The sequence below is a fragment of the Balaenoptera borealis genome (genome assembly GCF_965194805.1).
Source record: "Balaenoptera borealis genome assembly, chromosome: 4".
NCBI lineage: Eukaryota > Metazoa > Chordata > Mammalia > Artiodactyla > Balaenopteridae > Balaenoptera > Balaenoptera borealis.
In genome coordinates, this window is record NC_138861.1 from 100,977,314 (window position 1) to 100,991,781 (window position 14,468).

General features: G+C 40.3%; 1 long non-coding RNA gene across 1 annotated transcript in view; it reads right to left on the reverse strand.

Moving 5' to 3' along the window:
* The window catches only part of LOC309627363, a 37,633-nt gene extending 24,337 nt beyond the window's left edge, over nucleotides 1-13,296 (reverse strand). Inside the window, exon 1 of the long non-coding RNA XR_014243709.1 lies at nucleotides 8,042-13,296. This is a non-coding gene — a long non-coding RNA (uncharacterized lncRNA). The remainder of the gene's footprint in view (nucleotides 1-8,041) is intronic.
* Nucleotides 13,297-14,468: the final 1,172 nt, after the last annotated feature.

Consider the following 14,468-nt stretch of genomic DNA (forward strand, 5'->3'; position numbering starts at 1 on the left):
AAGTTAAGAGTCATCCTTGATTTGTTCATTTTCTCCAACAACTCCCAGTATTCCAACCACCAATCAATAAGCAGTCCGTCAGTGAGTAACATCGCCCCCTTCCCTCCATTTTCACTACTATCCGCTAATCTAAGCTTCCATTATTTCTTGTCTGGGCTCTTACAAAAGAGTGTCTTATTTTTCTATTCAAAACCTTCCAGTGGCTTCTATCACATTTCAAGTAAAATTCAAACTCTACCCAGTGGCCTCCTGGGCCTCACATGACCTTGCCCTGCCCATCTCTTTGGCCTCCTCTCTTACCCACCTCATACCCCATGCTTCAGCACACTCACCTTTTTCTGTTGTTAAAAAATCACAAAGCCTACTCCCATTTCAGGGCCTTTGCACTAGCTGTTCATTTCTGAATAGAATGTTCTTCATCCAGGTATTTGCATGGCTGACTTCCTCTTGCCTTTCAGACCTCAGATCTAATGTTGAACTCTTCGGTGAAGTACTCCCTCACTAGCTAATCTGAAATAATCCCTCAATCCCCCTCGATCACATCTTGATTTTGTTTTCTACTTGTTATATTCTATTACTTGGTAATTTATTTTTGATTAATTGAGAATATTGATTGAACTCTTACTTTGTGCTGAGAACTCTTCCAGGTATTATGGAATACTTTCGTGGACTAATAAAGTCTTTGTTCTCAAGTTTACCTTCCAATGGGGAAAGACAGATAAGTGACTTATCCCTACCTGATGTTTTTCTGGTTTATTCATTTCTTAACTGTCTGCCCAGCCCACTGCTCCTCCCACTAGAATGTAAACCACAAGACATCAGGGCACTCTTCTACCTTGTTCATCTCTGTATCTCCAAGGCCTTAAAAAGATCCTGGGAGCTTCCCTGGTGGTGCAGTGGTTGAGAATCTGCCTGCCAATGCAGGGGACACGGGTTCGAGCCCTGGTATGGGAAGATCCCACATGCCGTGGAGCAACTGGGCCCGTGAGCCACAGCTACTGAGCCTGCGCTTCCGGAGCCTGTGCTCCGCAACAAGAGAGGCCACGACAGTGAGAGGTCCGCGCACCGCGATGAAGAGTGGCTCCCGCTCGCCACAACTAGAGAAAGCCCTCGCACAGAAACGAAGACCCAACACAGCCAAAAATAAATAAATAAATAAATAAATTTATTTAAAAAAAAAAAAAAAGATCCTGGGACGTTTTTATTTAGATAAAAGTATTGAACAAATAAAAGGAAAAGAAAAGAATGAATGATACAGTACTTGCAACATGGCATTGCAAACTTAAATCCCAACTCTGTCATTGAGCATGCCAGTTCGCATAATTGAGTCTCAGTGAACTCACCTGTAAAGATGGGAGTAATGATAACTACCTTCAGAGTTATATGCATTACAGAAGATTCTGTTTTGTAATATTTTGCGCAGTGTCTCATACACAGGGCATGCAGAGTAAATGCTTAATGAATTAAAATTTATGAAACTAATTAGGAGCCTTTCTTTGAAACCTAAAAATTATGACTGGGTTCCCAGGTAAATTTTTAGATTTTACTAGTACCTTAATTCTGCAGTCATCTTCCCTTTCTTTTTACTCCTATACAATCTCTTTCCTGCAGAACTTGTGATTTTTTAGATTAAACCACAGGTATTCAGATACATGCTTCATCTGTAATAAGCAACGCCACTTATTTTTACAGAGAATTACACACAGCCTTGTATTAATTAACAATTCCTGTTGGTTATAGGCCCTCTCTTCAACTCCACTGCAATTCTCTTGGGAAATGGAAATAACTCACACCCATCTTTTGGCTGTCATAGAGCCCACTCATCACTGCCACACAAAACCTCCTTATCTGTTGGGTAGCCCTAAGGAGAGGCCCACATGGCATGGAACTGATGTCTCCCATCAACATCCAGCTAGGACCTGAGGCCTCCTCATGGCCATGTGAGTGAGCTTGGCCGTGGACATTCTTGCACCTGTCAACAGCCATGTGAGTGAACCTGGAAGTGGATCCTTCTCCAGCTGAGCCTGAGATGACTGCAGCCCCCAAAGATACCTTCATTTCAGTCTTGTGGGAAACCCTGAATCTGGGGCATCCAGCTAATCCACTCCTAGATTCCTAACCCACAGAAACTCTGAGATAATGAATACGTGTTGTTTTAAGCCTCTAAGCTTGGGGATTACCTATTACACAGCAATAGATAACTAACACACTGATGTAGGGCACCTGGTAGTTGCTCAATCAATGTTCTTCAAGTAACCAAATGAATATCTTCCGACTCTTGATTGGCAATTAAGACATATGAATTCAGAGATTTATAAAAGCAACTTTTTTTAGTTTACTCTGCAATCCGAAACTACACAAATATAAGTATAGAAATTAGAGATTCTTATTCAATTAACAAAATTTTTTGAAGGCACTAAGTGTCAGAAAGTGAATACGATACATTCTCTGACTCCAAAATGGACCTTCCAAACTAGAAGGAACACAACAGTCTTCTTATCACTCCATATAGTGGCACCCTTTATAGAATTCTGAGCAAATGAGAACTTAATAAATCTGATAATAATTTTAAAAGAATATTGAACCAGACAAGCCTGTATATAAGTCTTGACTCTCCACTGACTAACAAAGATATCTGGAGGAAGTGAATAAATCTCTCCAAGGCCTCAACTTCTCTATTTCTTTCATTTTAAAACAGGTATCATGATATCTACCTTGTTAAAGATTTATATGGTCCAAACCCCAGGTTCAGAATTTCTAATCCAAAGAAACAAACAAACAAAAAAAAGATTTATGGCCTCATTTGCCTTAAATAAAAACAGTATCATCGAGTAGGAAAAATACAGAGAGGGTCAACTACGAGGATCCCATAGAAAAGCAAATGACTCATGTTGGGAGATCGAAAACCTATAGGCAGGAATTTCTAACCGAGCATGACTATAACTAAACCTTTAAAACGAATTGGGGTACACTTAGATCTCAAACTTTTCTCCACATCCTCCAAGCCCATATGGAAGCAGGAGTCACTTATTTTGAGAAAAATAAACTTTAAAAATGACTGTGTAAAATAGGTAATAAACATAAGAAACTAGTAAACCTGAGAAATGGTATGGGATGAAATGTAAATTCAGAAATATAGAACTGAAAGGGGATTTGAAAACCCAGAGCTTATCTGAAAATCTTAGAAAAAGAGAAGAAAAGTCCAGTAAAAGACAGAATAAGTGGCACAATGTTTATTCATGAAAATTTGTCACTTTTAGTTTCTTGGTGCCTGTTTAGCTTTTGTTTACACACAATTCTAACAAATATGGAAATGTAATTTTTCAGTCCTCTCTAGATTAGGCTCAGTTGCATAGTCAAACAAGCTAGAAGTACTGGGAAGCACTAGTCTGACAGAAAGAAGATAAATGACAAAAAATCAGACAACACCTGAAAAACAATAATAAGAGCACTCCAAGGCCATTTAATGAAGAGGAAGGAAGTCCTACTTAACACATAACATCAGTGCATCCCTATTTTATGGAAGTACGTAAGTATTCTGATTAAACTGAATCTTTCCAAAGATGCAAAAAATTATGTTTTGCATTTTCTCTCTCTAAACGTGAAAATGTGCCATAACTTTAAAAAAAATTTTATTGTGATTCTTCATTAAAAATTATATACAATGTCACATTTCTGTCATCCATTGAATTCAAATATAAATCTCCCTAACTTTGTGACAGCAGGTAAATAAAATATTAAATAAATGCATTAAAAAAAGATCTCAGACATCTAATGAATCACTGAGGGGTGCTAGGCTGCATGAAGTAGCCCCTAATGTTTGATTTTGACATCCAGAAAGACGGGCACACCTATGTTTCACATGTCCCTTGGGACTCTCAGACAGAGGGTTCTGCAGGTGAGAAAGAAGTTTCAAACTATGGTGCCTGGATTTTTCTTTCTATGTGCAGTGATGGGAAATACAGAGGCACACCGTGGATGACTCTTTTACAATATCACACTGTACTTTCCTGGTATAGAGAGGGTCCCTCAATCAATTTGCCTTGTATTTTCAATTGTCCCATTTGCAAGTCATTTAACCAAGAAGTATTTTCCTACCTAACATTTTTCTCCCCGGTGGTTCTTCAAGGATCTCCCATGGCGTGAAAACATTCTGTGCTGGATATTCTCCACTTGCTCCTATGGATCTCTCCCTACTCTGCTCTGGGCCCCAAAAGGCTGACCTCCTAGCTCTGCCTCACAGAACTCCTGGTCCTCTGGCTTCTGGGTAGCTACCCTACCTATGAGAGATGATGGGAGGGGAGGAAGATTGTATTTTATCCCCCCAGTTTCCTTTCTGCTGGACCTATCGTTAAATGTGGCTTCCTTCCTTCCTTCTTTCAATCCTTCCTTCCTTTCTCACTCTCTCTCCTCTCACTTTTTTCATTTTTCTCTCTCTCTGTCTCTCCCTGTCTCTCTCTTTCTTTTTATCAACTTTATTTGCCTGTTACGAAACCCCTTTCACTTGTACTGTTCAATGCATCTTAACAAATGTGTAACCACCACCTGTGTAACCACCACCACAATCAAGAAAGAAAGCCTTCCATCACCACAAAATGTTATGTAGTCTCCCCTTGCAGTCAGTCCCTGACTTCCTGGGCACTGGTGACTATGGATCTGATTTCTGTCAGTATAGATTAGTTTTACCTTGATTAGAATTTAATGGAAATGGAATCACAGAGTACCAACTCTTTTGTTCAATATAATTATTTTGAGATTTATCTATGCTGTTGAGTCTATCAGTAGTTCATTACAGGTTATTGCATTGTAGTATTCCATTTCAGGCCTATCTCGACAAAGAGCGATATTGGCTACTTTCATATAGGTTCTCCTACAACTGGTATTTTCCCTGGTTCCACCATCCTTTTTGGTTTCCCTTAAGTCTTCTGCCATCTTTTTAAAGAGCCGCTTTATGAAACTCTTGTCAATGATCCCTTGTGGCTATGCCCTCTGTCTCCTCCTGGGCCTCTAACTGACCCACCATCATGTAGGAAACACAATATGAAAAGAGCATATACAACGTTCATAGCAGCACTGTTTACAATAGCCAAGACATGGAAGCAACATAAGTGTCCATCGACAGGTGAATGGATAAAGACAACGTGGTACATATACACAAAGGAACATTAATCAGCCGTAAAAAGAATGAAATAATGTCATTTACAGCAACATGGATGGACCTAGAGATTATCATACTAAGTGAAGTCAGAGAAAGACAAATATCATATGATATCACTTATATGTGGAATCCAAAAAAAAAAATGATACAAATGAACTTATTCACAAATAAGAAACAGACTCACAGACATAGAAAACAATCTTATGGTTACCAAAGGGGAAGGCGTGGAGAAGGGATAAATTAGCAGTTTGAGATGAACATATACACATTACTATATATAAAAGAGATAAACAACAAGGACCTACTATATAGCACAGGGAACTATATTCAATATCTTGTAATAACCTATAATAGAAAAGAATCTGAAATATATATATATTTCTGAATCACTTTTTTGTACACCTGACACTAACACAATATTGTAAATCAACTGTACTTCAATTTTTTTTTAAAGTGAAAAGAGTATATAAACTTTTGTTCTCTAAAGTTGTGAATGTTTCAATAGACATCATTTTATCATCCTTCATTGTGTCCCACTATGGCAAAGAAACGTAGATATCAGCCTTTTTTAACTGCAAAGAGAAGAGAAATGTAGAGATATTCAGCTCCTTGCCTGTGGTAGGTCAAGAAATAGTAGGTAGAAAAGGGTGAGGGCAGAAGAGTCTGGAGCCCTTGAATTTCTAAATCTTGTGTCCCTTTAATTATTTAAAAATAGCCTATTTCTTCAGCTAATAGAGATATGGATGTCAAATAAATATTTGAAAAGTGTGGGAAAATACAAAGAAGTAAAATTTTAAAAATTCATAATCCCACTTTCCTAAAATAAACATAGCTTATTTCTTTCCAGCCATTTTTTTTCAGGTGTTCCATATGCAGCTGTTTTAAAGAAACAGGGTAGTTGGTTTTCTGCCTTTTTGCACCTAACTATATATTGCAGCATTTTCATTATCATTAAATATTATTTGTAGAGATTTTTTTTAATGGCCATATAAATCTTATATTGTATAGCACATGGGTTCATCTTCTTCCCCATTGTTTGTGATCCTTGGCTTCTAGCAGGGAGCTACACTTTGCAGAAAGCAAACCAAGTTTCAATCCACTCATTGGCCATTGTGATGGTGTTCTTTGACATTTAGGGCCAGCCTCAATCCTAAACAGAATTTAAAATCAAGGGACTTAAGAACTGAGAGAAAGGTGCTTGACAGCTAGTGGAGGCATTTGGGGAATATTCACTGGGTCTAACAAGAAAAATGGTGGGGTTCTCAGTCTCCACCTCCAGATAACTTTGAAAGCCTGCCCTGCTGAGGTTCAGTTAAGATAAGAATGATCAGGTAACTTCACAGGAAGACCATAATTCCTGCAATAACAAATGCCAAATTCTGCCATTTTAGCAGTTCTGAGTGACTGCTTTGTTATTTCTAAGGGTTTTAAGGGTAGTATTTGTCAGTGGTAGTCTCACTGACTTTTCAAAGTAATTAACTTTGTATCCAAAAATAAACTTAATTGTTTAACTACTGATGTGTTAGGCACCAAGGGAGGGATGTACCACTTTTTTTGGAAATAAATCTGATTCCTTCAGCCTCTCGATTTCTTTCTCCAGGAACCATGTTATTGTCTTGTAAAATGGGCCACCCCTCCCATTATCTCCTAAGTAGCAGTTAGGCTGAGGAGAAAACAGTTATACTGATATATGAAGTTGGAGGCAGATGCCAAGCTAATTGATTAATTGAGTAGGTTAAATGGGAGAAAATTCTTCCAAGAATCAATAGAGGTGCTAATTCGGCTAATTGTTGGATAATGTTTCTTTTTTAAGTGAGTGATTTTCCCAATTACTGTTTATCATGTTGATTTTTTGTTTTTTACCCTGAGTTTATCAGTTTTAACTTTACTAAACCTTCTATGATATTGGTTTCCAATGTGTCTTGGTCCCAAAATTTTTATCTCCAACCTGATAACAGGTAGTTTTCCTGGATGTGCTGCTCTTACAGTGCAAAAACCAGGCTTGGTCTTTTACCGAAATGACTCCAGCAGGGACAAGTTTCTTCCAATGGCATCTAACACAAAAAAGTCCCTGTCTCACTAGAGTGGATGGACCAGGAAATAAATGTTGAAGCACATTACTTAAATTTACAAAGGTAACCAATAGACAAACTGAAGATTAATATCTTACTAATTAAAAACAGGGAAGAGAAATACAGAGGGAATGGATAATAAACCAATGTCTTATCTTTCTAAAGGTGTTGGGAAGGGGGCTTCAGTAGATTTTGCTCAATATTGGTAGTTCAAGACTTTGGTCAACAATGGATACAAAGAGTGGACATAGGGAATGGAGTGATGGGACAAGAAGAGAGAATTTTCTCTCTTTTATTTAACCTTTCTATGTAATAACTTAAAATTAATAATAACATGACCACAAAGGTGTTAAGAGTTTGGAAAGAATAGTGAGCAGATAAGAAGGGAAGAGGAAACCTGGAATCCTAGAATGTCAGTGAAAGGAAGCAGGACCTTTTGGTCCTCGCCCTCCATGTCCTCTGCCTGCCTTTTGTCTGTGGAAAAACTTTAGCCAAAGAATAAGTTTAATCAGAGAAGTGAGAAAATGCAGAAACAAAAGAAAGCAGTCAAACAGGACAAAATAATAATAGTTTAGTCAGTAAGCAAAGTCCAGGACGTTTAGTTCCTTCTCAAGGGCTGTAGATAATATTCTGAGCCATATCCTATTAACTTGTGAGCTGTCTAATAGATACTGAAACCCCCATCAAGTGGAAGAAGTTAACTACATGATGACCAGACTGTAGCCATGACCTAAGCTGCCACAATTCCAAGAATTGGCCTCAAGGAAATGGGAACAAACCGACCCTGGAAGTGAAGAGTAACTGTACTTACAACAACCAAGATGACGCTGGTCAGAGCACCGCATGACCAATTTCAGGACGACTGTCAGAGCTGCCTGTGCTGTTTCTGCATGTAGCCCCCTCCCTCCATCTATAAAAGCTCTTGCCCGCTGGTTGTAGGAGGGGGGAGGGGAGTTGGCCATTGGACAGGTGTCCGCCCTCCCCCCCAGTTGCCGGCATCTAAAATAAAGCAAACTTTCCTTTCCACCAACTTGCCTCTTTAATGGCTTGAGCAGTGAGCAGCTGGACCCCACTTTCGGTTACATCAGGACTAAAAGAGACCCAGGAGAACCGTCTTTTCCCACTTACCTCCTTTACAAATGACAGACTAAGGGACAGATGGTTGACTAACCAGAGATTTTTACAAACTTTGAGATGCAAAAATGACAAAGCAGAGTATAGTCTATTGATATGTGTGATATTTTCTTGGAATAATACTTGGAAAATTCACCTTGCTAATCCCCACTCCCAAGCCTGCTCACTAATGCCTGAAATTCTTTTAAGACAGGACTAAGCCTTTCATTCCAAAATGAGGGATACCCTAGGGAGAAATTTACACATTAACTCAGGGTTCTGCTTGAGTGATTCTGACCTAATTTGAAACAAAGGTTTAATGTCTGCTATTAGAAGAGTACAAAACTCTGAATGCAGAGACAGAGGAAGCCCTATCAATATGAGCTCAAAACGGGATGACCAGAGGCATCGGATTCAAATATTTTACATCATAACTGTTTCCTGCTGTCAGCCCTTTCTCCAGCCTCCTTCTTTCTTTCTGTGCAATGGCCCATGATGTTGGAGTTGTTTTTTATGGCGAAAATCAGCATTAGAACTGGAATTTCAAAGAGTTACTGTCAGAGTCTGGCTGGCATCTTTTGGCAGATCTCCCTGCTGGAGTGTTCACTGTCATATCAGGGTGGTAATGATAAACTGGAACCAACATATCAGCTGGTGGCTAACCTGGAACCGAGAATTTTTCAAGGCCTTTCTCAGGGAAATTGGAGTTCACTGATTAAAAGAATTCACACAAACATCAAGGCACCACCACACCACCACCAGGTGTCTCCCTGCAAGTAATGTGGAGACATCATCACCATCATCATCAACACTGCACTTGGGTTGCCAGGTGACCTAGAACTTATTTCACTTCTCTGAGATCAGCCCGCTTATCTATAAAATGGAGATGTTGAACATGGCACTGCCCACCTTGTAAAGAGACATAAATGTGGATAAATAAATGAGGCAAAGATGCATAAGAAAGCCATGAGAAAGCACTAAGCAAATACGAAAATGATCAGAAATGATTCCAAGGCCATGAGCTGTTTGAGGTCGGAGATACCAAAGAGCATTGCATGGAGTGTTGCACACTGTAGATATTCAAATGTGTTTTATGCACATGTAACAGAGAAAATGGGGCAAAAATAGACAAGAATGTAAATGATAATATAACTGATTCTATAAGGTGGCATATGATTAGTGAGGGGTATGAATAGTCAGTGCTATAACTTTAGAGGGTACTGAGCCCTCCAGAAGGATTCTGGAGTGAAATTATGGAGGAGAAACTTCAGCTGAGCTTTGAAGGACAGATCAGGTTTAGCTAGCTGTTGAAGAAAAGAAAAGATGACCAAAGGTAGGGGCAACATATAACTGGCAAATTAATCCAGTTCTTATAATACATCCAGATATGGTTACATATCACAAATTCATTTATTGGATTTGCTAACTCCTCCTGGGAATGAAATTGAAGTTGGAGGCAGGGACAGAAGTGAAGAATGGGATGGACAGACAGTGTTCTGAACTAGATGGACAGCACAGATGGGTTAGCACAATAGTGAGGGAGATGGCGTCAGGCGGAGCAGCTAGATAGAGTCGGGTGTGTGAGATTCTGTGTGAGACACTCTAAAAGGAAGCAAGGAGGGGACCAGTGAGCACAAGCTTCCACTGCTCATTATTTTGTCTTTGAAAGAAGGACCACTGTACACAGCTGTATGGGAAGTGGCCATTGCAGTCAGTAGGAATTATGCAACGTGACCGCCCTCTCCCTGAAAGCCTAGTTAACTCTCCAGTTTGGGCCTACAAACTCTGCAGTCTCCTCTTCAATATCTTCGGCTGGGATTTGCCCATCCCGGTCTCTGTTTCTAAACCATCCCATGGAGCCAGTGCCCATCAAGTCAAAGGAATGTCTAGGTCTGGAGATGGCCTGAAGCTGCCTATCATCAAGGTTCAAAGCTTCTTTGAGGGTTTATGTTTTATCACAGAAATTCAGAGACTCGGGTGAATTTTGTGTTACACTCTATAACGGACCTGTGCCTATAAGTGCAACCAAAAAATAACATAAAATTAACATTTTAAGAATAATAGTTAATCTGTATGCAACATTGGTCATGAGCCAGGCTCTGATCTATGCCCTTTACTTTCACTGTCTTTTTTAATCCTAACAGCATGAAACAGTATGATTATTATTGCCATCATCCTCCTTTTACACGTGGAGAAACGAAGGCTTGGAAAGAATAATTACTTTACCCAAGCACACTCAGCCAATCAGTGCTGGAGACAAGATTGAAACCCAAGCTGGCTCACTCCAGAGCTCAGGTGGAACCTTCAAGGCCCAAGCAAAGTTTCTCCTCCTCCACGGATCTCTCCACATCCCATGTACTGAGCTCAGTGTCCTCTGAAGTCACTGCTTTTATCATCCATCCCCTTCTGTAATCATATACCCCTTATGGTATTAGGTATATTGTCGTTCACATTTTTATGTCAACGTGCCTACCCCAGGGCCTCTAGAGCTCCCAATCCCAAGGCCTCAAGTTTGAGAAGGACAGAGCTACATGACTAGGCCTGCCAGGGAAAGTCTTAACATTGTCTGAGCTAAGCAGTAAGCTTCAGCATGTGTCACAGCCTGAAGGCCTCCAACGGGGGGCACAAGATAAAAGAGGGCAAAAGAAAGTGGTGGTGAGGGGAACAAAATAAAAAGATTTTAAAAATCTAATAGAGGGAAAGGAAGATGGGATAGAAAGAAAAATAAATACAAGTAGTGTATTAGCCTGGGTGTGTTAGAGCGAAAACAAGAATGAGAAAGGTGTCTGCTACCATGCATATCCCATGGGTTACCCAACTCACATGGGCTGGCCCAAGCTCAAGGCTAGTCATTAGAAAACAAGAGCTCTGACCCTGCATTCACTATTAATTAGTTAGAAAATCTTCAGCGAGTCAACCAATTTCCAATCAACCCACCTCACTTAATCTCAGTCTCTTCTACTCCATTACCTCTCCTGACCACTGCATTAGATGACTGGAAGACCCAAATGGAATTATGCAACGTGTGAAACGTTGTGTGAAAACATTTTGGGGGGAAAAATGCGTTCAGTAGAATATTCCATTGCACTTCTAGAAAGTAATGTACATCAGCCGTGCTCCATGCTGAGTGTTAGAGATCCAGAGATGGGCAAGACCTCATCTCCACCTTCAAAGGACCCACAAGCCAGGGATGGAGACAAGATGGATTAACAAGTATATTACAAAACATTATGACAGGTGTAATAAGAAAACACATTCCAAGAGTAGGGAATGGTTAACTCTATCAGAGGATGGCAGGGAAAACATCATAGAAGAAAACACAGGCATCAGTATTTGTTTCACGGGAAAAAAAAGAGGAAGGTGATGAAAGAAAAGACAAGAAGTAAATAAAAATGTCCAGCTTGAAATCCACCTGATTCAATATCAGAGTAACAATGTATTTGTTAATGTCCGACTCTTTTTCTCTGCAATTTTAATCAAGTCCTAAAAGACACTTGTGAGATTAAATCACCACCCACAAGACCTTGATTTATCCAGGGAAAATGGACTATTTCAGCCTCCATTCCCTGAGCAGAACAGACAAGCCAATTTTGCCTTAAAAAAATCAACAGGTAGAGGTATAACATAGGTCGTATATCATGAGGCTGCAGATGGAAATTCAGCCCCAGCAGTTACATCGACACAGTTATTACTGTTATTACAGCTAACCCTCCTCATTCTGCTGACATTATTAACCAAGACAAACGTGTCCCTGCAGCTTTATTTCATGGGGCAGATCACCTACTAAACCAAGAACAATATCACTGTCTTTTGTAGCACTTCCAAAACTGCTTCCCGCCTCTAAGAGATTTCCTGGGCTTTTTTCCCCTTACCCTCAAAATAGACACCATCTATCTTGTACATGTTGTTGTATGGCCAGAATCTGTTTTGCATACCCCCGTATATCACCATGATACCCAGTCAGGTAAAAGATGTGCAATTGTTGGGATCATTTGTGAAACCATCAACATGCTCTCTGGTAATATTATTTAGGTACTTACCGAGTGAATCCACCCCTTCAAAAGCTCAAAATTTATCAGGGTATTTTTTTTTTCCTCTAACCAAAAATGCACATTTCAGAATCCATGAGAGAAATTCACCCCGGAATTTGAGAGTGCTACCTTCATCTAGAGGAAGAAATCATGTCCCAGACAGTATAAATGATTTGACCAGAGCTACACAGCTATATGTGGCTGAACAGGGACTAAAACTGAGGTCATATAAAATGATTTTTTCCTATTTAATCTAGGAAAATTGGCTACTCTTTTGAAACAGGACCACAAACCCTTATTTGCTATGTGGGTGATAACTAAAATTCAAACCACCTTTATTTGGCTGGTAGGGTGGGCTAATTTTTGCATGGAAATATCCCTCATTTAATTATACTTTTTTCACCTTAATTAATATATTGAGTAAATCATTCCCACACTCCATGTCATGTGCCTCAGATTTGTTTCAATTTGAGCATGGTCCCTTCTTGTCAAAGGGGGAAAAAGTTCCCCTCCAAGCATTGATGATCCTGGAACTGACAATATTGACTATTTTTTTTTTTTTTTTTTTTTTATAGATTGAGAAACTGATTGGAAATTGAATGCAAACTAAGACCACTTGACTGTTACTGAAATGAATAGCCCAGTTTGCTTTTTTTTTTTTTTTTTAAAGAAATTCACGTTCTTTTATTTATTTATGACTGTGTTGAGTCTTCGTTTCTGTGCGAGGGCTTTCTCTAGTTGCGGCAAGTGGGGACCACTCTTCATCGCGGTGCGCGGGCCTCTCACTGTCGCGGCCTCTCTTGTTGCGGAGCACAGGCTCCAGACGCGCAGGCTCAGTAATTGTGGCTCACGGGCCCAGTTGCTCCGTGGCATGTGGGATCTTCCCAGACCAGAGCTCGAACCCGTGTCCCCTTCATTGGCAGGCAGATTCTCAACCTCTGCGCCACCAGGGAAGCCCAATATTGACTATTTTTGATGTAGCCCGAGGTGCCCTGTATAATTGTAAATAAAAACCCAGACAGAAATAATTACAGTAGTCACTCAACAGTATCCTTGGTTTTCTTACGAATGGTACCCTCAAGAGGCAGAGTCCAGCAAGAAGTTTAGGACAATGTGATCCTTAAGAAAGGGGAAATATCTTCTTGGTTTTGGGAAACTCCAAATGACCAAAGCTTTCCCAGGAGGTTTGCCATATGGCTTGGGCTTTTGCATGTCTTTTCTTGAATTTTCTTCTCTAATAAAACACACCAACATGTTGCTGTTGAACGACAACAAAATAGCAGGACTTGACGTTCCAGTGGCATCAAGGTGGGAAGCCTGAACTGCGAGGACCTCTGCCTTGGCCTCCACTCTCCCTGCCACGCTGGCTGCCGCCAGACAAGCGGGATGAGCGGGGGCAGAGCCTGTCGCCTCGCGGGCTCCTCTGGTCTGTGTGCAGCCGGACTGATCCAGGGCCAGACCTGGCTCCCCAGCTCTCTGCCTTTTGGCAACCAGCCACCTGGAGTCTGTCCAAATGAACAAGCTGCCTTTTCTTCCTACATATTGGTTTCTCCTCCATTTGAAAACAAAACTCTTCCCCATCTGCTTGCTTCTGGGATCGCCATAATTGCATGGAAGATAATTGGCGGCAACTCAATCTGAGGAAAACCCTGTTGATTCAAAGCACAGTCTCCGTAAACGTTTGTGTTTCATCGTTTTGCTAAATGGAGCCTGTGTCCCAGCCAGCTTTGCTAACGCAGGAGAAGAAATTAATGGGAGGCATGTGAAGAGGAGGGGGGAGTATTGAGCGATATTCTACCATGATCTCTTTGTTTCTAAGAATTCTCAACTGTCAGGGGATCCGTTCATTTGTCTGGAACGTGCCCCACCTCCAACCCCAATCCATGAAGCACCAAAGTCAATGACATCAGAATGGAGCCCTAAAAACAATGGCACTGCCGAGAATAGGGCTATTTTCCTGACTCCACGTACTAAACTGTGGCCTTGGATATAAGTACTGAGCCAGTCAACTTCCATTAAAAAAAAAAAATCATTGTCTTAATACCTAACATTTGCTTTCTGAAATAGTCCTTGATGCCGTGAAATAAGCCTCTC